Here is a 22,443-nt window from a genome sequence, read left to right on the forward strand (position 1 = left end):
ATTCAAAGTTCATTGACAGTTACCTTCTGCACAGCTGACACATCTTAAGGTTCCTGATGTTCTTCAGCAACACACTCAGAGGAACTTGGTTCCACAGGCTCCCCACACAAGGAATACAATTTCCATAGGAATTCCTCTGCCCTCTATTCCATGGGATCCCTCAGCGTTTGGGATCACTGGAGGAGCTGGTGCAGGGCAGGACTTGGCCCTGAAGGAACAAGCTGGTCCTTCCCCTGCTGGTCCTTCCCAGAGAATTCCTTCCCATGGAATTCCTTCCCATGGAATTCCTGCTACAAAACAGGAATTACCAACCAGATTTGGGTTGGTAACAGCGGAGGCTGCAAACATCATTCTGTGCTCCATCCCCAAGGACCTCTGAGTGCAACCCCACAAACTGGGAAAGCCCAGGCCAGCTGTTGGGTGTTTGTGGTTAAGGGGGTAACTGGGTTTTGAAAATTACTAGTTTATTGATTTCCTAACTAAAATTATCTATTTAAAATTTTAGTAACAATAATTTAATTACTATCTGCCAGAATAACTTCAATTTACTCAATATAACACCCAGAACATTGGGAATGAGACCTGAACCTCCTGCAAGGAAGGGACAAAGGCGTGGAAAATGCCGGGAATCAGGGAGGCAGCAGAAGCCCCGGAGTGTTCCCGGTGATCTCAGGGAGCTCCAGGCACTGCCAGGGAAGAGCAGAATCCAACCAACCCCAGCTGGGTGACGTACACGCCCCTGGAATTTTTATGAGCTGGCTTATGTGCACTCCAGCCTACCTGACTGCACTGCAAATTCCCACACACTTTTATTTGGGAGGGAACAGTTTCCACAGCTCCCTGGGCTGGGCTGAGGGAGCAGAACTGTCCTGCACAGCATCTGGGGGGTCTCTGGCTCAGGGTCTGCAATTCACTCCTGTGTTTGTTGAGTCAGCTCCTCAAGGTGGAACCTGGAGAACTTCATGCTTTGAGTGCTTCCCCAGAGCCATCCTGGCCCAGCTCTCCCAGTCCTCTGGTTCCTCCACCTCCCACCCCAAGGTTCTTCCCTCTCCCTTACCTGTGACCTGCTGGAGAAAAACTGCACAGAACAAGAGGAAACCTGCAGGGCTCAAAGGAAAATGAGGTTTTCCAGCCTCAAAGGAGGTCAGATTTGCAGTGTCCCCAGTGACACTGTCCCTGCTGGGGCCTCCGTGGATCCACATCCCTGTTTGCTCATGGTCCAAGCAGGAATCACCCACCAAACCTCTCCACAGAGGCACTGGGGGCCTTTGCAGTGTCAGCAGAGGCAAAGTGTCACTTCCCAGGCAGTGAAGCTGTTCAGAATTCCTAAACCCAGCTCCTGGATTTCAACATTGCTTTGTGAGAAGAGTGACCAGTTCCTTTAGTTACCTCTCCAACCCACGAGGGGAGTGCAGGAGCAGAGGGACTGATGAGGGGGAGGTACCAAATCCTCCCTGTTACATTCCCTTGCATGTTAAACCCAAACCCTGTGCCCCAAATTCCAGCCCCTGCCTGGCAGCAGCTCCAGGATTGCCCTGCAGTGCCAAGGGATTCATCACACAGGGCAGTTTTAAGCAGTGGAGCTTTCCTAGTCCTGGCTCTGCAGTGGGCAGTTCCTGCAGCTGTGCTGATGTCAGCCCTGCTGCTTCCCCTGCAACCCTCTGCATGGAAAAACCGGGATGGGATTCCAGCTACACCAAGGAAAGGACGTGGGATGGGATGTGAGGCCGTGAGCAGACACAGGGATCTGTTGGAGAAAAGGTTCCCTGTGGGAATTTCTGAACTCCTCGTGCCCACCCCAGTCCCGCTGCTGTGGGTGGATTCCCAGGAAGTTTCCAGGGAGCAGCAGCTCCCACTGCCCTGCCCAGCCCGGGGCACAGCACACACAGCCCCTGTGCCCAGCCCAGGATCCCACACTGCTCCATTCCCAGGGCAAACACCCCTGGGGGAGGCACTGACTCCCTCCCTGCACTCCCTCCTTCCCTCCCATCCCTTTTCCCACATCAGCTGCCACCTGTGGCTCAGGCCCTGCTGGTGATGGATCCCTTGTAATTGCTCTGAATGGATTATCCCAGCCCTGGAGAGGCATTCCCAGTGCACAGCTGGAATCAGGAGCACTCACACCCGGGGAAGGACTCGAGCAAGAGACAGCTGGCTCTGGCCCCTGCCTTGTCTCTCTGCTCTTATATTAAGCCTAACTCGATTTATTTATATTTTTAATACAATAATATCTAGGACAGCCACTGAAATCAGGGTCCAGATGGGCTCAGTGCCATCCCAACCCCCAGAACCAAACTGTGCCTCTGACAGCAAAGAGCACAACTCAGGACTCAAGAGGATTGACCTCCCACCCTGCTCAGACCTTGCGTTTAGCCAAGTAAAAACCCACTCCTTTCAGTGGGTAACAGTACCCAAAAACTGGGAAATCAATTCATGCATATTCTGGCAATTACTGGTTAAAAGAGATTAGATGGAATGCTTCTCTCCTTACCTTACTGCTGCCTTCCTCCCTCTGCCAGCAGTTTGTTTACCAAGACCCCAGTGACACTCTAATTTGTATGGCTGGGGGGAGAAAAAACATGAATAAACAAGTGTGAGACAGATTGTTACACAGGAACAAAATACAGCAACTGTACTGCTGTACATTAATTTTTGCAATTTTCTGTAGCAGCCCCAGTACCGAGGGGCAGCAGATCCACATCCACGGGGCTTAAACTGGAAATGGGACCAACATCAAAGTGTTTTGCCCTGCAAACTTTCACTGGGGTAACATGAGGAATAAAGGGAAACAGCAGTGCCCTGACAGGACCCAGCAGGGCAAAGCTGACCCTGTTCCATGTTTTCTGCCACTGCAAGGTCTCAGTTGCTGGGGTTTCCAGTTTTCCTCTAGGATTCCTACACTATACACAGACCATGGATTGTCCTCAAGGAGCCAGGACTCAGGTGCTCTCACCCCCTTCAGTCTGGTGCTGGTGCCACCCTGGATTTCATTCCTGCAGCACCACACTTTGCTCAGCCTGGTCAGGACACTCCCGTGGGCAATGGCACCTCCACGGGACAGGTTTGGTATGAACCGTGCAAACTTCACACTTCCAACCTTCAATCCAACCAAAACCCAAATCCCACTCTGAAACAAGTTCCATCCAACACCACATTCCAGCCCAAAGCTCCCTCTGCAATCTCTGACAGCAAAGTGAAATCCTGGAGCTGAGGAGGAGCTGCTGTTGGTGCTGGGCCAGCAGTGGGACCCTCCTGCTCACCCCACACTCCCTGGCCAGCACATCCCCTGAGGTGATGCCCAACCCCCAGAACTCCAGGGAATGGTGCCCCAGGATGTTCCCTACTGGTTTGTTGTCTCGGCAGAAATGGACAACTATAAAAAAGAAGCTTTTTTTAAAAATCATCCGACACGAACCCTCCTCCCATTTTTGCACCCCAAAAGCAGCCCGTGGGCAGGGGAGAGGGGACAGTGGGTTTGGGAGCCACAGTGACACCCTGGGCTCGTGCAGCTGGGAGATAACGTGCTGTGCAGGTCACTGGCTCTTAAGCACTGTGTTATCTGCCTGTAACACACACCTTGTTGTGTCTCACTGCTTAATTACAGCTGATACACAGGCCATAATATCGCTTATCATTAGCCAGAGGATGACAATTACAATTTAAGATTAAACTGCTTCCTTTTTTCCTTCAGCCAAGTCTCTGTGACACTTCCCTGCCCAAGAAAGGACTTGCACATGCAGAACAAATCCACATGTTAATTGGTGATGTGGCCTCACAAGGATGTGTCATTTTGGGAGCACAAACTGCACGTGAACACCACGAGCACTGACAGAGCCCTGAACCTGCAGGGGCAGCAGGGCAGGCCTGGGGAGCCCCAAGGCAGCAATAAAACAGTGAAATCCCGGGATGTGCAGGTTCCAGCCTGGGCACTGCCTGGAGCAGTGTCTCAGCCTGCAGCCAGCCCAGTCCTCCCCTTCAGCCACCCCTTCTCCAGCCACCCTGCACTCCCTCAGCCTCACCCCTCCATCCCTCTCCCTGGCTCTGGAAGGGCTGTCCCAGTGCTCTGGGTGACCCAGGCAGAGCACCCACCCTGCCCCTGCCCCTCTCCTGCACTGCTGCAGAAACCGGGCCCTGGCTCACACTTGATGTGAAAAAAAGGTTTCCTGGAATTTCTGAGGGCTTTTGTCAAGAGCCTTTGTCAGGGCTCCTGTTTCAGAAATGGACACAGCTGACAGAGATCCCGGAGCTGGAAGCAGTTTGGACTATTAAAGGATCAGCAAAAAACGCTGAGTCTGCACAAGCTGAACTGTCATTAAGTAGCTTCTCCCTCCCCACAGAGCAGGGCTGTGTTACTGTGCACAAACACCACGAGCACGCAGAGACTGCTGGAAAATATTCTGCATTAAAACCCACAGAGGCCTGAGAGCAGGTTTAACTACTGATCACCACCAATAAAGCTTAAAGACTGAACAGGGACTGCATTTCTGCACCCCTGCTGAGCATCTGAGGTGCCCCCAGAGCAAAGCCTTCCCCAGCTGAACACAACTGTGATCACACAGGGTTGGGATGCCTCGGGATGTCAGAGGGCAATGGTTTAAATCTTGTGCCCTGTATTTTGTCAACTCCCATTTATCCCACCCAGCACAGGGGTATGACACATAAATCTTCCAAAAATGTGTTCTGATCTTTCACCTACAGTAGATTAAAAATAGCCCCAAGCAAGAGCTTTCAGCATTTTGTCATAGCAATTTCTCCATCAAATAAGATAAATCACCAGCTCCATGGGGAAGGAATGAACCCACCCAGAGACCTGATAATGAAGGAGGCTGAGTTCTACCTCCAAGAAGTAGGAGTTGTGCTCCTGCTGGAAATCCCCACTGAGCTCACGTTGCAGCCCAGGACACGTCAGGCCCATCCAGGGAGGCTTTTCTTTCCTCCCTGCACATCTTCCATTTAAGCCTCAGAACAGTTTGGGGAGCCCAAGCAAAAGCCTCGAGCCCTGTTTTGGGTTTTGCAGTCCCCTAACACGGCTTTGGGCAGAATGCCCATCGCCAGTTTCATTGAGACAACAACAACACTAAATGAAAGATGAGCAAACAAAGGAAAACTTGCTCATCACAATCATACTGAGAGATATCTGTGATTTCTGTCACTCATCTTTTGGTATATTGTTGGTTATTCACATTTGGGTAGAACTTGGAGGATGGAAGGGAGTGTGAGGTTCAGCCCCAGCCCCAAGTGTTTTGTGACACACCAGGGGTGTCAAGGGAAGAGAAGGGCATTGGGAGGGACTGACTCCTCCACCCCACACAAGTAGGTTATGGGAACACAGCACATCTCCCAGAGCCCTTCCAGCACTGGAACAGGCAGCATTCCCCCTTTCCTTCCAGCTGCCAGTCACCACAAGCCCATCTTATCTGTATTCTCAGGATAAATCCCGGAGGCATTAGGGACCAAAGGGCTCTGACACAGAGGGGGACATCCAGGCACAGAGGGGGATTTCTCCCTCTGCTCATGGAGCTGTGCAGGATCTCCCATCCCTCCCACAGCACGAGGATCCAGTGGATCTCAATAAGAGGCCCAATGTCCTGCCTGTCCCTCTGTCCCTGCCTGTCCCTCTGTCCCTGTCCTCAGCCCCACACCACGTTTCCAGGTATCAGCAGTTTATATGGAGGCAATGAACTATTCTCAGGCGTTATAAACGTTTTACAGGTCGGGGCACAACACAATCATTTACTAAAGCAGCTTTTAATCATTGACCAGCTGGGGCTGAATGGGGCTGGGTGTGACCCCAAGGCCTGGCATCGTGGCTGCCCCACTGGAGACCGGCCCAGGGATCCCACAGTCCAAGGATTAACCACACACCCGAGGGCAGGGACAGCCAAGGTTCCCAGCCAGGAGCTGTGACAGGTCAGAGTCACAGAACCACAGTCAGAAGAGGGAAGTTCACTCAACCTCCTGATTTCGTGAGCCAAATGTCTCAGATCTGACTGTTCATTATCTCCAGTTCCAATGATGGAAGCAATGGGATGATAAACATTGGTAGGGATATCAGGGATCACAACAAAGCTCCTGGTATGGTGCTGCAATCTTTAAGTCCCCTGAATTTCAGGCATCCTGGTGCTTTTCTTGAAAACCCAGGAGTGTTTCCTGCCCTCTCTGGAAGGACACAAAGGAACAGCTTTATTTCCTTGGCACTTTTAGTGGGATGAGTAAGAAAATCCTAGGTGAGCTCAAACTGCTGAATGTCCTGGTATTTTCAGACAGCTCAAATGCTTCTACAACACAAGAACATTACGGAATATAAAACATCTCTTTACTGTAAAACCGACGCCTTTTTGCCCTGGCAACAACCTGCCCATTGATGGAGTTTTTCCATGGATTTCTTTTCCCCTCAGCATGAATTCCAGTCCTGTGCCCTTATGCCATATTTCAATTATCCATTACACAAGTGATCTTCCTGCGTTAAATCTGATTTAGGGGAGTTCACAACAAGGGGGATCTGCACAAGAGCCCTCCCTGCAGCAACCCATCTTCCCCTGCCAGTTTTTCCCAAGCTTCAGGACCCCTCGGGATTTGCTCTCCCATCTCCTCCCGTAGCAGGTGGGTGTTTCCCTCACGGAGCTGTGCAGCAGCAGAGCCCATTTCCACCCCGACCATCTTCTGTCCTGCAGATTCATACTTAGGTGATAAATCAGCCACCCTCCAGCTCTGATCTTGGAGCTGACAGAGCCCAAGGGTTGCTGCACACCCGCTGAAGGGACTGTTCTCTCACTCAAGCACGTGCTGGAACACTTCCCTGAGTGGAGAGGGGTGACCCCTGGGCAGGCTGGCCCTCAGGGTGACCCTGGAGGTACCACAAGTGTCTGGGCTGTGTTTGTGCAGCCTGATAAGCTCTAATCTGATCGAGACTTCCCCCCACGGGTTGCCTGCGTCAGCCAGGGGATATTCCAAGGGTGCTGCTTATCTGGCTGAGCACAAATGGAAACTCATTCAGGGAACTCAGAGATAAAGCTGGGGAGGGACACAGGAGATGAGGTTATCACAGACACAGGCAGGCCTGGAAAACCCCACCTCGTCATTAGAGGGGCAATTAGAAGATAAAGTCATGATAGACCTTCAAAAGTTGGACAGGTGTCTCATTCCAGTTTGAGCCATTGAATGTAAAGCACTGATGAATCCTCAGAAATTTGGGTCCTAATGGCACTGATTTCAAAGTGCAATCAAATTTGTGTTATGCTCTTCTAAGAAATTGTTCCCATTCATTCTTTATGAGTTGTTGGAACAAATGAATCTGCAAATTTAGGTTATAAAGTGAAGAACCATGAGGGAAGGACTATCCATATTTCATATTGTGAAGGAACACCAGTTCCCAGAAGGATCCCAGCACCAAAAATGAGCCCTTCAGTTTGGGGTGGGACAACAGTTAAGGCACCTTTGTTCACTCCCCATACAGTGAACACTCCTGTCCCTCTCCAGCTGACTCAGTGACTGCTCTGGGGACTCACTGCCTCCAAAAACGTCTCTCTAAATTAAGCCACTGCTGACTAGCAATGAAACTTCAAACAAAAATATTTCCCTTCTCAAGACACGCCAGGGCTAAAGGAAATCTAAAACAACTCTTTCTTCTTCCTGTATCTTGAGAACTCCCCTGCAGCAGAGCCCCAGCCCTGCAGGAGGGGCTGTGTGAGACCCAGCCCAGGGCACTTTCATTTCCCCAGCACTCAAACGCTCCCATTCCCTCCCTCCCAGCAGAGCTGGGCTCGGCTCAGCCCCTCTCTCGGTTCTCAGAGGGTTTGTTTCCCACAGCTGCTCTTCGGCCAAGCTGTGAACGAACCTGAAAATTCATTTGAAAGCCCCTCTCTGGTTTCTTATGCTTTCACAGTCACAGAACAGCTCCTTCCTCAACACTTGCACCCCCCTGCAGGGAATTCCCCCAGCCCAGGGGGAGAGTTACCAGGAAGGCTGGGAGACCCTGAGAAGGGTTTCATCTCCAGCGAGGCACAGAGTGGTTCCCAGTGAGGCTGGGACATGCTCTTTTCCAAGATCTGGGACTGTTGTGGAAGTTTGGACTTGCAGAGTTTGGTGCCCTGGCTCTGGAGCCCCTGGGAAGGGCCCTCTCTGATGAGTTCTGGGCTCTGGTACAGGGTTAAGGTTCTACCAGAACCTCACACAGACTCAGCCCCCAAGTTCACACCCCAGATCCCCCAGGGGAGCTCTCATTTTTAATTCATTTTGACAAAGCACACAAACTTCAAATTGCTCCGAATGTGCATGTGAAATCTGGATGATCATCTTATTATAATTATGTGCTATTTGTAAATATATATTGTCTAGAAATCCAACTACTTATATCAAGGTAATAATTAGAAAAAACCCTGTAAAATGAAAACCCACAGTAACTGTTGGTTTCTGATGAACCCACAGGAAAAAAAGGATGCCTCCATTCTGCATATTGAGCTCATGCCCGTTTCATTTTTACAACTTATTTCACATTGGCCACTGCCCTGCTTTTCCTGGACCCTCAAATAAACAAAGAGGTGAACCTAAGACACTTCTTTGTAGATTAGCTCTCAAAACTGTCGTGTTTTGGGGACAGGAACCTCCCCCAACACATGAATACAGCTCTAGAGCAGCACATCTTTGATCTTCCCTTATAGCCAGCACATCACAAAATAATTAATATTGTTCAGAAGTTCCTTACACATTCACACACTCTGCTGCATAAGAGTTCATGCCCGTGAACCCCTTTTTTTAAATCAGTATTTCTGAGTGATCAAAGGAAATCACTGACACAGAGGCAGCTCCAACGACACTCACAGGAGCATAATTTAAATAAACACCGTGTAAACAACCTCCTGAGACATGTTCCCCTCCTTCTGGGGAAAGGAAAGGTGACAGGAAAGGCAGAGGGGGGAGGGCTCAGCCAGATTTTAGCTTCGTGCAGCAGATACTCAGCAGGGCATTAAATGTGCACAGGAATGGCCCCAAACATCCAGGGCAGCTGACACAAAACTGTGTGAGAAACCTCTCGGGTCTCTGAATCCGGGGGACTGGATATAAAACTACTTCTTGGGAACAGTCTCCAACTCCAGTCCCTACCTGGGAGCAGTTGAGAAAAATATCAGCTTGCGTTGGCCAAAATTCTGCCAAGCAACATTCCAGCACTTCAGCAGTACAGTATCATGTTCCACGTTTGAGGAACATTCCCGGGAACATTCCCAGGCATCCTTGACTTTACTAGTGTGGACACAGCCTGAGATTTCCAGATGCTCACTAGAATGAAGTTTTGGTACTTGGACACTGTCATCTGAACAGAGAACCCAGGCAAACAAACAAAAGGGATTTATTATGGCAGAACTGAATGTTGGAGTTAACAGCACTTCCTAGGAGGGATTCCAGGGCCGGTCTGGAAGCAGCTCCAGGGAGCACTGGCCAGAAAGCCATGAACTCGTGAGACTTTCACTTCTTTACTCCACCCCCTCACTCCAGCACTGCCCTGGAACAAACAGGGACAGCAGCACCTGCAGATCCCACTCCAACACCTCCAGGGCAACATTCACCCGGGAATCAGAGAGGGATCTCCCAGCAGGAACCCCCACAGCTGAGATGGGAAATCAGACGTGTCTCTGCCAGTGAAAGCACACACAAAGCAGAGGTTCCTGCCCACAGACCTGAGGTTTCCCTTCTCACCTCCCTCACCCTCCGAGTCCCCTTTGATCAGCACAACCACTGTGTCACTTTAACACAGACAGACACCAACTCCAGCTGCACCTTTGGGCTGTGACAAAAAATTCCACGAAAACAAAAATACTCCATGATGTTCAGAAAGGCAAACAGAACTGGAAAAGGTGCAGAAAGTGGAGAGAAGGATTGGGAAAGACACAGAACAAACTCAGTGAAGGAAACTGCAACAGACGCTGAAGGTGAAATAATTTGACAAACAGGAGAAAAAACATCAACAAATCCTACATAAAAAGGTAACTCTCGAGCACAGGACCCTGAGCCCTGGAGGTGGGAACCTGCACTGGGGAGGGATCACTGTGCATTCCATTTGTTCTCCTCATCCCTGGGCACAGCACACGGAATTCTCGTGGACAAACCTGCCTGGCACTGTGTCTGCTGTCATGCTGGTTGGGTTTATCCAGCCTGGAGAGGAGCAGTGGGAAGGAGCTGGGACCACGGGATTCCTGCCATCCCTCCCACAGGGGGCCTGTTCCCAGCCTGCCCTTCATCCAGAGCTGCTCCAATGGATTGGGCTCCAACCATTCCTGGGCTCCCCAGCTCAGCTCAGGCACATCAAGGTCACACAGTTCCCTGCACACTTCCAGGGAGTTTGACCACAGTCCAGTGAAGGAAACATCACTGTCACTCACTGCACAGCAGAAAATCACAGTGGTTTTGGTTTTGTGTTTTTCCTGCATGTTTTTAACATTCCTGAAATAATCTGGTTCACAAAACATTCGTTTCCAACTCAGGCAAAAAAAGCACTGTCAGAGGGATGTATTCAGAATAATTAATCGGATTGGACAACATTTTCATATAGAAATACTTTTAAATGCCTGAAAAATCTTGAGAGTCATTTGAAACAAGAAAACAGAACTTTCATCTGCTTCCTTTGATTTCTAATTCCTGATGTTCTTGGATCACGTTTCCAAGAGGTTTTTTCCTCCTCCAACTTCAAAAGCCACAGAAAACTCAGCTCTTTAAACACAAGCCCAGGAGTCCTGTGACATGAATGTAGAGGTGGGCTTGACAAAAACTCCCAAGTACCACAATGTTAAAAACCAAGGAGTTGGCAAAATACCTCAGATTTGAGGAGGTGAAGAAATATGAGTGGCACTAGACGGACTCGAACAGCTGTACACATTGCAACCCAAGATTTTAAAATTTCTGTCAAAATATTGCAGTGCAAAACCAACATTCTCCGTGGAAAGCAGCTATTTTCGGTGAAAATGCTATTTTATCAAAACTCTATTTTCCATTAAACACAGTTTTGACAGAAACTTTTCGACTCTCCTTATTCAGTGTTATGCTCTGTAGCTGGAACTGTTAGCAGCTTTTAGGCTGTTCTCTACAACTGCAAAGATTTAGAGGGACTTGGCAAAGGCGGAAAACAGAAAAAAAAAATCTGATTTAAGACTCACATCTCTGTCCCTCCGTATCACACATCCCTGGAAATTATTTCCATTGAAGTTTAATAGGATACACGACAGGCACAGAACAGCAATGCTACTTCAAAGCTATTAATACTTCCTTTCTTGACTTTTTTTCCCCCTCTAAAATGTATTGGCAAAGCCTCTCTCCTCTATGAGCCCTGGATATTTCCATTTTGGCTTAATGGCCTGGGGGGGCATTTGTTACCCAGTCAGGTGCTGGCACCACTGGTCAGGGTGTTGATTTGGGGAGTTCTGGGGGTGGAGTTGCCCCCTCCTGTCCTGTGGGATTTGTGGGCTCTGCTGGAATTCCTCAGCGCTCCCAGGCTGCTGCTCCCTGGGACAGCATCTACAGCTCAGTCTGAACCAAAACTGGGGGGAAACAGGGAGTCAGGGGGTGCCAAACAGCTCCTTGGAAAATCAGAACCCACTGTGGGAGAGGAGGAAAAAGAAGGACCAGAGAGCTCTTGAGTATCATGTGTTGCAGAACTTTTTTCTTTTTTTAAGCTTTTTTTTTAAGAGTCAGGCAGAGCCCAGGCACAGAACACCCCAGACCCAAGGGAATGAAAAAGCCAAAAAGAAAACCAAGCCTGAAGTGGATGCAGGGGAAGGATCTTCCACACTGCATCCCTGCCTGACTGGCCAGTAAAGGATGCAGGGCAGCAGAGGCTGTGTCCAGCCAGGGCTGTGTCCAGCCAGGGCTGTGCACATGAGGACACTCAGCAGGTCCTGCTCACTGTCCCTGTGGAGCCCCTCAATACCCACAGCATCATTAGAATCCTTCCTTCCTGCAAGGCAGCATTCCCAGCCCCTTCCAGCTCCCACTGCCCCCACACCAATGACAGACTGACTCCGAGCTCCCACCTGCATAAATCTCCTACAGACAGCCACAAATATTTTAGCTATGCTGATTTATGGGAGCCCGAGCAAGACCAAACCAGGGGATCCATCCTGTGTGCTCAGGGACTGATGGCTCCCTGCAAAGCTTCCATTTAAAGCACTGTCACTTCTGCAGTTCCAGAGAGAGAGAGAGAGAGAGAGAGAGAGAAAAGAGGAATAAAATAAGATGCAATAATGCAACTTATAGCAGCTCCTGGGGGAAAAAAAACCCCAAACATTTGTGCAACCTGATTTCTTCCAAGTTTTCCTGCATAAAATCCTTGCTACTAATGGAAGAAATTGTCTCTGCTGAGAGAGGGTGTGAAAAAGCTGCAGGACCCTCGAGCCCTCCTCCTCTCCCCATCCCATTTTCTGACTTCAGCTGGCCATGGCAACCCTGATTCCCAGCCAAAGGAAGTTGCCTTTTTAACCAGTTCTTTGTGGCTGATGTTTTGCTGTCCATGGATTGAGAGAATGAATGAATATGGGGATTCCCTACTCAGGTTTAACTCCATCAGTAAACAAAGTCAGGCTGTAGCTCCTGGTTCCAGAGCTGTTCATGGCAAAGACCAAGCCAAATTCAGTGGGATAAGCTTTGGAGGCCCCCAGGCTCAGGAAACTCCCCTTGAGCTCAGAGAACAGTCAGCACAGATGGGATGGGTCCAACAAGGACGGGAGAGGGACTGTTGAGTTTCCTCATGGGAGATAAACAGAAAGAGCCAAAGAGTGCCCAGCAAGAGCCAAGGTGTGCCCAGCAAGAGCCAAAGTGTGCCCAGCAAGAGCCAAAGAGAGCCCAGTAAGAGCCCCGCCAGGTCTGGCTCAGTCTCCACGCTGGGAAATGGCCCCACAGAGGAGCCTGAACTCATTTTGGGGCTCTGAGAAAAGTTGTTTTGGGGTTTGTGCTTTGCTCAGGGACACCAGCAGGGAAGAAAGAGAAAGAAAGAGGCATAGCTGGTTAAAGAGAGCAGCAAGAGATATTTTATCTCTCTGGAATGCAGAGCAGGACAGGCATAGCTGAGCTGCAATGGGTATTTCAGGGTATGTTATATTGTCTACATGGTCTATTATACAGAACCCTGGGCTCAATTTCCTCTCTAGGGCCTCTGAATAATCACTTCCTTTCTCTAGCCCTTAACTTCCTCAGTCAATAAAATGGAGAAAATTAAATCTCCTCTCCTTAGAAATGCATTTAATGACAAACCTTTGTGTAAGAGCTAATTGTGCAGTATCATTAATAAAGGAGAGGAGCAGCTGCCAAGTACCCTGGGATTTTCTATCCATATCAGTGACAAAGTTATACACATTTTCTTTAAGTTTTGCATCCAATAATCACCAGTGAAACTTAAGAATACCTGTTCTAACAGGAAACCTTGCTATGATTAAGAAAAAAAAAAAAGAAACAAAACAGTGGCAACATTCTGTACTTGTTTTTATCAGCCTGCCAATCCAACTCAAAGATGTGAAAAGAAAATCCTGATTTGAGAAGGAAATAAAAAACCCCAGAACTCAGTGAGAGCCACCCCAGTCAGGCCCAGGTGACTCTCCTGGACCTCAGGGTTCCCCAAGGTAAAAAACCTGAAATGTGGTCCCACAACTTGCACGATCTGTTCAAAGACATGATACAACCCCCAGAAAACCACGGGAAAGGCAGAGAACGGGGTGAGAAGGATCAGTGACAAAGAGCTGGATGGAAAGCAGGCTGGGCTGGGCAGATCATCCCACCCAGGGCTTTGGTGGTCGCAGCTCTGAGCCCCTCAGCTCAGTGCCCAGGCAGGGGAACGAGGTGGGATCTCTTCCCTGCATCCTGGAGGCAGGAATGGGAAATAAAGGAGGGGTGCAGGGAGTCCTGGCAGTCCCCAGAGCTGACCTGCCTCAAAGCAGCCCCGGGCAGGGCAGGGGCAGGGTCGTGCTGGGAAGAAATTGTTGCTGCTCCAAGCCAGCCCGGCAGGGCAGGGCTGCTGCTGGGAGGTCACCTGAGCAGATCCACTGCAGAGCTCAAAGCCCCAGAGTGACCTACTTCACATCTGACAATGAAATGAGATGCTGGGAATGGTTTCCAGAGAAGTGCCAGGTCCCTGACTGCAGGGAAATCTCAGTGTAGTCAGCACAGCCCTCTCTGCAACTGCCTGCAACCGTTTGGGTCAGAAACCTGCTAAAAATACATTTTAACCCATTGTTTGTTGAGGTGAGAGACTCACAAAGCACACGGAACCAGAGAGAAACCACACCAGGAGAAACGTCATTGGGATCACTTTCTGATCTCAAACTTCTGGAAGTAATTCCTGAATGAGAACAATTTAAACCAGAAATTAAACCAGGGTGTGTTTGTACAACTGAATAACTGATGAACAGCCACCTAAAATAACGGTTTGGGAGGGAGATTTCAATAAATGCCATAAAAAAGCCATGGCCAGCCTGGAGGGAAGGGTGAACTACTCTGGACGTCCTAACAAATGAAATGATTTAATAACATCAGCTAGAGCAGCTCACTCACCAAAACTTTCATAAGCTTTAGCACTTTATTTTATTCACTTGAGGATTCCTGACAGCTGCTAAGATGCTTCCCAGCTACCCAATTAGGGCAGAGGAATGGTACAACTCCAACCATTATTTTCAGCATTTGTCAGAAAATTAAAGAAAATGATCGTGACTTTTTTTTTCTTTTTTAAAGGAAAAGGTGTGATAGCTGGCACTGAAATGCTTCCTGAGCAGTGGGGCTAAGGAAGTGTTTGCACGTGGCAGACAGGCTGAAATGTGGGTAAGAAGAAACCCCTGGTGGTTCACAGGGCTGAGGGAATCACTTCTCCAGACAGCCACGGACAACTGGGAAGGTCTGTTGCAGGTTTTACCTCTGGCTTGGTTAAATGTGAGATGTAAGATTATCAGATGTACTGCAGGGAGATAAAACAGTACAGAACAGAGACAAGTCTGGGCTGTTTAATGAAACACCTTCTGTTAAAAATTCATCTGCATGAAAGGGCTGTGCCTGCAGAGCAGAGGGTCTGACAGCAGCCTGGGGTTGGTACTGACTGAGGAGTTCACCCAAGTACAGATCTCTCCCATCTCTGGATGAGAGACAGAGATGAGTGTCCTCTGGAGAGGACACACTACACCAAAACCTGGGCAAAACAGGGCCCACCCCTCTGTCCTGCTGCCCGGGGCACTCCATGGCTTGGCTTTATGACCAACCTCCAGCCCGGCTCCGCACAACCAACACCGGGCACCAGGCACGGGGCCAGGACTCAAAAAACATCAAAACCAGACAGCTGGGGGGAAAATGGGATGTGCTGAGCCTCATCCTTAACTCTGGAATCCCAGAGGCTGATGTGGTGCTCCCAGCCAAGCTGCTGGTCCGTGTGTGGTGCTCAGCAGAGCCAGGGCAGGGGGTGGGTGCAGGGCAGGCCCCGGGCAGTGCTGGGGGTGCTGGGACAGGGAGTGTGTTACTGCCCCGTGCAGACAGACAGAGCTGCTGCAGCAGGGCAGCAAACCCCACCCAAGGGCTCTCTGTGAGCTTGGCACCTCTACACAGATCCTCACCCCCCCCTACCAGTGCTCCTGGAGCTGGGAGATGGCAACAGCTCCGGGGCTTGTCCAGCGGGACACGGAACAAAAGGCTGGAGCAAAACCACCCCGGGTGGGAGCTGCTGGTGCTGCCTGAGGGGTGAACTCAGCCACCTTTGACACCTCAGCTGCTCTGTGAGGCCGAGGCACTGCCTCTCACTCACCCTGAAAGGGAAGAAGGGGCATTCTAGAGGAAGAGCCAGGAGATCTCAAGCCCAGGGACGTGTTCTGAAAGGCTGGGCCGAGTGGCAGATGCCCGTCCGGTAATTCCTCCTGCCTTCATCTTCTGAGCTGTGCAATAGCTGTGACTAATATCAGTCCTCCCACTTCTCCAGCCTAGTCATTTCACTGATATTTTAGAGTGTACCACACTGTGCTGACATGCCTCCACCCTCTGCGAGCTTTCCTGTTCTAGAGAGAGACACAGAGAGAATGACTCACGCAGCTCTCCTACTATCCCAGCCTTTTGAGCAAATTCAAAGGAAAGTTTTAAAGGTGCTCTCTTGATTTGGGAATGCCTGGGTGGGGTTTTCTTTTTCTGCGTGCGCTTGTTTTGTCAAACTACATGTAATTTTCCAGCCTCTGTGATGCTGAGACATTTTAATAATTCATGAACCTTCCTGACACCGTCAAATTGCAATTTGGAAATGTCAGAGGTACCCACTGGTAGAGGCATTTGTGAATGCTGCAGGAAAGGAAATGGAAAAGGAGAAGGATGGTAGAATTAGGTTGCTAAATGCCACGTCTGGCTTGTGCTCTGTCTGACAGCCATAATTAAGAGCTGAGGTGGTGGAAAGAGGAAAGTGAAAAACCTGAAAGCAAACGGTATAAAAAAGCCTGATACCAATGCTAATTGGTTACTTTGGAACATTCCGAGGAAAAAAGAAGTGCTGGAGGTCGTTATTGAACTTTCAGGATATTTATGCCACATTTCAGTGCAGAGTATTTTACCACCAACCCCGGGGGCTTTGAGGCGACCTACTTGTGACCTGCAGGGTCCTGGAAGAAAGATAGAGAGGGGCTGTTGGCAAGGGCCTGGAGTGCCAGGACAAGGCAGGGAATGGCAGGGAATGGCTCTGGGTGTCTCCAAACTCGGGGCTGTTCGGGAGGAGCGGGCTGGGCTGTGCCAAGGGGGCAGCCCCTGCCCAGAGCTCTCCATCCCAGAGCTCTCCATCCCTCCATCCCAGAGCTCTCCATCCCTCCATCCCAGAGCTCTCCATCCCTCCATCCCAGAGCTCTCCATCCCTCCATCCCAGAGCTCTCCATCCCTCCATCCCAGAGCTCTCCATCCCTCCATCCCGGAGCTCTGGGACTCTCTGTGTGGCTGTCAGCGATGGATTCCCCGCTGGTTTTTCCAAATCCGTGGATTTTGCCCCGTCAAACCCCCCGGACCCCACAGCCCCCCGAGCCGGGTCAGAGTGTCCGGGATGGGAACCGCGGTCCCTGAGCGCAGCCCTCGAGTCCCCGCTCCCAGCCCCGAGCGCGGCTGCGGGGGGAGCACAAAAGCTCTGCTGCAGAACCACAACAAACTTCCCCAAAAGCCCTTGGCGGGTACAGCGGGTGAAAAGCCGGGAAAGCCTTTCCGGTGCGTTTTTCCTTCCCGCAGCCCCCCGGAGCCGGGCACACGCACGGTCCGTGTCGGCAGCGCCCAGGAGTGGCGTCTGTCCCGGTGGGACTCCGGGCCGACATATGCCAGTGACTCACCCGAGCGCCTGCCAGATCATTAGAGCATGAATGCTACTTAAAAAGGGAAGAAAAAAAAAAAAAAAGGCAGCCTAATAGAAGCTTCTGGGGGGAAAAAAAAAAAAAAGAAGGGACACCAGCAAACAGCATCAACAGTCGCAGCCAGCCCCCTCCTCCTCACAGCCGGACTGTTTGTCTGACCCGGGAGGCAGCATTTTATCACTTAGAGATTGCGAGTTCGATTGCAGAGTCTAGGCTGCTGGCTGGCTGGATAATTTGTCTCTCAGCTCGGAGAGAAATGATGGAAGTCAATTTGACAGCTGCGAGGCTCCCCAAGGATTCCAGACCCAAAGTGCACAGAGCGGTGACAGACACGACGATGCACTGAATATCAATGAGGCTCTGCCTGGGAATAGTGCTGAGGCAACACAAATTGCACATGTTCAGCTGGAAGGTTATCACTATCATTAGAGTTATTAATTATTGTTATTATTACTTCTATTATTAAGACATAAGAGAAGCCAGAAGCTCCTCTTGATCTCACAGGAAGCAGATGAGTTCCCAGCTCTGACCCACACGCTGCCCTTCAGGTCATGCAGCCACACAGATGGAATCCCAGGATCACTGAGGTTGGGAAAGCCCTCCCAGCCCATGGATCCCCCCTGTGCCCAATGCCCCCCTTGTCCCCCAGCCCAGGGCACTCAGTGCCATGGCCAGGCCTTCCTGGGGCACCTCCAGGGGTGGGGACTCCAAACATCCCTGGGCAGCCTCTGCTAAGGCCTGACCACCCTTTCCAGGAAGAAACTCTTCCTGCTGTCCAACCTGACCCTCCCCTGGCACAGCTGGAGGCCGTTCCCTCTCCTCCTGTCCCTTGTTCCCTGGGAGTAGAGCCCGACCCCCCCGGCTCCCCCCTCCTGTCAGGGGGTTGCAGAGAGCAAGGAAGTGGAGCTCCAGAGGGTTAAGGAGATCCTGCACCAGGAACAGCTACAGAGCTTTCCACCAGCTAGAGAAGCAAAAGTCCTTGGCCTGAGGTCAGGGAAGAAACTGAGTCACTTGGCCCCAGCTCTGCTGGGAGTGGAAGCTCCAGTGCCTTCCCTTCTCACGGGGCTGGAGCTGCCCCAGGATCCAGGGAGGGTCCGACTGGAGGCACAGCCAGGGAAGGCAGAACCAACGGGCGAGAACAAAAGTATTTGTGGCTCTGGTGTGTGTTCAGACCAACACCACAGACCTGCTGAGCTGGGAAGTGCAGAACCTGCAGCAGGATTTGGCCCTCAGTGCCATCCCACTGCAGTTTATGAGCTTAAAATAAGAACACACAAGTCCCTCTCGCTTGGTTTCTGGGATGGGTGGCAATAAAACTGAACATCCTCTGCTGCCACTTGCAAACACAGGTGTTCTCATGTGAAAGCCAATTTAGATTCTTTGCTTATTCTGACTTCCCTGGCAAGCCTTGGGCAGTTGGCTCAAAAATCTTTAAATCTGAAGTCAAATGCAGCATTAAAAAAAAAAAAAAAAAGAGAGAAAGAAAAAACCCACCTCTAAGCATAATGTCTTTTGTGCTCATATTCAAAACTATCCTTTTTTTGCCATTGGAGAGAAGAGGGGTCAATTAAAGCAATATACCATAACCTGCTTACGTAGCAAATTTATTCCTGAAAAACAGATTTACAAGGGAAACTCAGCTCAGTGGCAACACCATCAATTCAGTCAGGAGCAGCACGATTGTTTGGCTAAAACTATGGCAACTGCACAGACACTAACATGCGATCCTGCTTTATTAAATCAAACCTCCAGTGAATCTGTTATCACCATAGTAACACTTAGTTATTACATGGAAACATGTGGGACTACAGTTGGATATTGGCATCTGGTTCACATCTGCACAGCCTCTCCTTCACATCACTAAAATCATAATCCAGGCAGCAAAAAAAACTTAAGTAAAACTACTTTAAAGCCAAGTCCTGGTCTCAGGTGCATTATATTTAGTGTCCAGGTCTGTGGTACGTACCCTGTGTCTGGGTTTGTAATTAGGGCTTGGTGTGGTGTTTGGAGGTTAGTTTATGTATCTCCTAGGATGCAAGTGCACACGGTGTCAGTTGGAATAACATCCATGCAAAAACTGCAAAACCATCTGATAATTGCCACTGCCCCTCTGCCAGGGGCTCTCCAGGGCAGGTCTGCAGGGGCTGCCTCGAGCCCCCCCCAGCTCTGAGCGCTCCCAAACAGGGCTGGTTTGAATCTTATTTATTTTAAGCCACCTGCCACAACATTTTTCCTGTCTTCTGCCTCCCACACAAAGTGTGGCACTTTGTATCCCGACCAGTGGCATTTTGTGAATAAAGCCCAGAATTCTGCAGCCTGAGGGGAGGGGGAGGCTCAGGGCCCCCAGATCTACACATGGTCGGGATGAGAAGTGGCTCAGTTGTGTCACTAGAAAGATATTCCTGGGCTAAAAATAATAGGAAAAAAGGAAAACTAGTGGTTTTCTTTGGGGCTAATAATAGACTATGATACAGGTCTTTTTTCCCCCCCTTTGCCACTGAAGCCCACACACTTCAACTCCCAGTAATCAGCTTCCTAGATTTGTAGTGAAAAGATGGAAACTAGTAAATACTCTTCCACTCATTTAAACATAATTTCTTCCTTTTTTGCAGGATGTAGAAAAATAAGATGGAACAAAGTATTGCACACCATTCAAAATAAGCCTGTCCTTGCCTGAGCAGAGGAAGGAACAGTTTCAAGCACACTAAAATTTTAGGGAAGTCGGTAAATTGAGACTTGTATATCCTTGATGAGTCTTTAACTGCTACCACAGACAGTCTGAGGGAGGTTGTGGGTCACAAAGAGACAGGAGAACTCTCGAATCCATGAAATGTAACAGCCATGAAGCTTCTCACCTTTCCAGAGGTGCCCAGGTATAAACACAGCCCACAAAATACCTGCCCAGCCCCAAGTGCCGGGGCTGTGGCAGCCACAGAGAGCCCAAAGGGCCTGGTGGGATCACAGATAACCAGCCTGGAGAGACCTCTGAGGGCACTGAGCCCCCTCTGCTCCACCCCCAGGTGAAGCAGATCCACCCCCAGGTGAAGCAGATCCACCCCCAGGTGAAGCAGATCACCTGGAATTAGTGCCCATCAAGGGGCTCCTCTCCCCAGCTGTGTGAGGGAACACCACCCGGGGAAGGTCTGAACTGCAGAGCTCCCCGAGCAGGTGAAGCAATGCTGGCACTGTTCTGGCACGAGATGAACATCTCTGGTGTTTTACACACACTCACTCTCTGCAGCCTACAACAAAAAGCACTATTTTGGCTCAAAGCACTGCCACAATCTGACATTCAGAGCAAGAGGCCCTCCAGTTCCCAGGTGCAGGCACAGACCAACATCCACTGCACCCTGCTAGTCTGCAACTGTGCCTTTGGGTTAGAAAAAAGGGCCAGTACCCAATCAAAGAGTTGGCATAACACACAGCACCACTGAGGGTGGACAGCAGAGAGAACAACAATGGGGAGAGGGGTTCAAATCTGCAGCTTTTTTTGTGCTTTTAGTCACGTGTTGGATTTATAGATACTTTTTCTCTTTTAACATAAGATCTGTAAATCCCTCCTGCCTCCCACAAAAAGCAACAGGCTGCAGCCAGTCGGAGACACGATCCCTCTGCTCTCTGGACAAACCCAAAGTTACAGCAGTGAGAATCCAACCCGAGCCAGGGCAGACCCTGGGGGTTACTCAGGAGCCCTTGGGCACCTCGAGCTCCACTTGCCCAACACACACACTGCAAGGAAAACCCTTCTGGCTCCCTCGAGGTGACCCAGGCGAGGGCAGGGACCTCCCAGGGCTGCCCCTGCCCTCCCAGCACGGCTCAAGTGCTGTGTGTCCACTGGGCTTTCCTCAGCACAGCTCACACACAGTGCCTACTTTAAGGTTCCTTCTTGCTTATCCTTTTTTTTTTTTTTTCCCTTTTTACAGAGCAAGAGAGGCTCAGCAAAGGTTCACAGTGAGCAACCCCACCTCTGAAAGTAAAAAAAAACCTTGTACATACCCCTGCTAAAGCCAAAGGCAGCACCACACCAGGACTGGTCCTGTGCTGCTCCTCTCCCTCTGATCTCTGGTGCTCCCTTCCTCACTACTCAGTTCACCTTCCAGGAGAACCTGCTGCTTCCTAATGGCAGTTTCGTAAGCACCTGTGAGAGAACTTAATTGGAACTAATTATCTGTTGGTTGTCTGGGACCTGAGGAGTCACAGCAATTACTTCAGTCAAGAAACAACCTGGGGGAGGGCGTTGCTTCTTTTCAGCAAAACGAACTGAGCTACTCCATGAAGGAAAGTTCTTAAAGAGATGGAACCTGTCAAGTGTAAGTTAAACACAAGTCAGTGAAATCACACCAGCCAGTGATTTATTATTGCCATAAATACACACATCTCTAACAGGAACCTGTCTGTGCTCATCAAAAACAGGTCTTCTCCTGCCAGTTCTGGTGTGATTACAGAGTTGTTTGTTACCAACACAGACGAGGCAGACGCTGCCATGAAGATACACAAGCAAAGGGAATAAGATGAGAGAAAGCAATCTGGCATAATTTTGGGCATGGGTCTAATTGGGAGTTATTGGTCTACACTGAGAAAAAAGGAGAGGCAGAAGGGAGAGGTTAAAGAAAGAAGTTCAGTAGAAAAGGCTGCGAGTTGGAAGAAATAGTTGTGAGCCTAAAGCAGAAAGAATTCAATGAACACCACAGAAAACTCTCCGGTGATTTACAGCTGTACAGTTCTCATTCTATGAAATAATGGTAACTGAAATTAAGTCCTCTTTCAACACTACAGGACATTTCCTTTGTGAGGGAGATGGATCCTGTAAGAGCCCCAGTGAAATATTGCTGTGTTCAGTGCTGTGTTCAGCCCAGGGAGCAGCAGCAGCAGGGTCTGTGTGCCTGTGTAGCACAGGTGCATCTGAACCCAGGCTCCCAGGAGAGCTGCCTGAGGCCAGGCTGGTGTTGCATGAAAAGAAGAGAAAAGAAATATGTTTAAGTCAAAGCAAAGGTAAATTTGGCTGGACTGCTGCCTAATGGGAGGAAGAAGGAATAACACAGCTCTTTAGGAGCAGCTCTCCAGTGGTTGGACTCCCCTGCAGCACACGTGCTGGGGGAGATGCAAGCCAGGTATTTGTTTC

General features: G+C 49.9%; 1 long non-coding RNA gene across 3 annotated transcripts in view; it reads right to left on the reverse strand.

Moving 5' to 3' along the window:
• Nucleotides 1-22,443, reverse strand: part of LOC116797404 — a 96,382-nt gene that overhangs the window by 3,799 nt on the left and 70,140 nt on the right. For 2 of the 3 annotated variants that reach the window (XR_004360645.1, XR_004360643.1), the window contains exons 4-6: nucleotides 2,492-2,562; nucleotides 1,065-1,067; nucleotides 24-272 (exon numbers count right to left, since the gene is read on the reverse strand). This is a non-coding gene — a long non-coding RNA (uncharacterized LOC116797404). The remainder of the gene's footprint in view (nucleotides 1-23; nucleotides 273-1,064; nucleotides 1,068-2,491; nucleotides 2,563-22,443) is intronic. The other variant, XR_004360644.1, reaches the window with a different exon arrangement.

Source organism: Chiroxiphia lanceolata, chromosome 22 (assembly GCF_009829145.1).
Source record: "Chiroxiphia lanceolata isolate bChiLan1 chromosome 22, bChiLan1.pri, whole genome shotgun sequence".
NCBI lineage: Eukaryota > Metazoa > Chordata > Aves > Passeriformes > Pipridae > Chiroxiphia > Chiroxiphia lanceolata.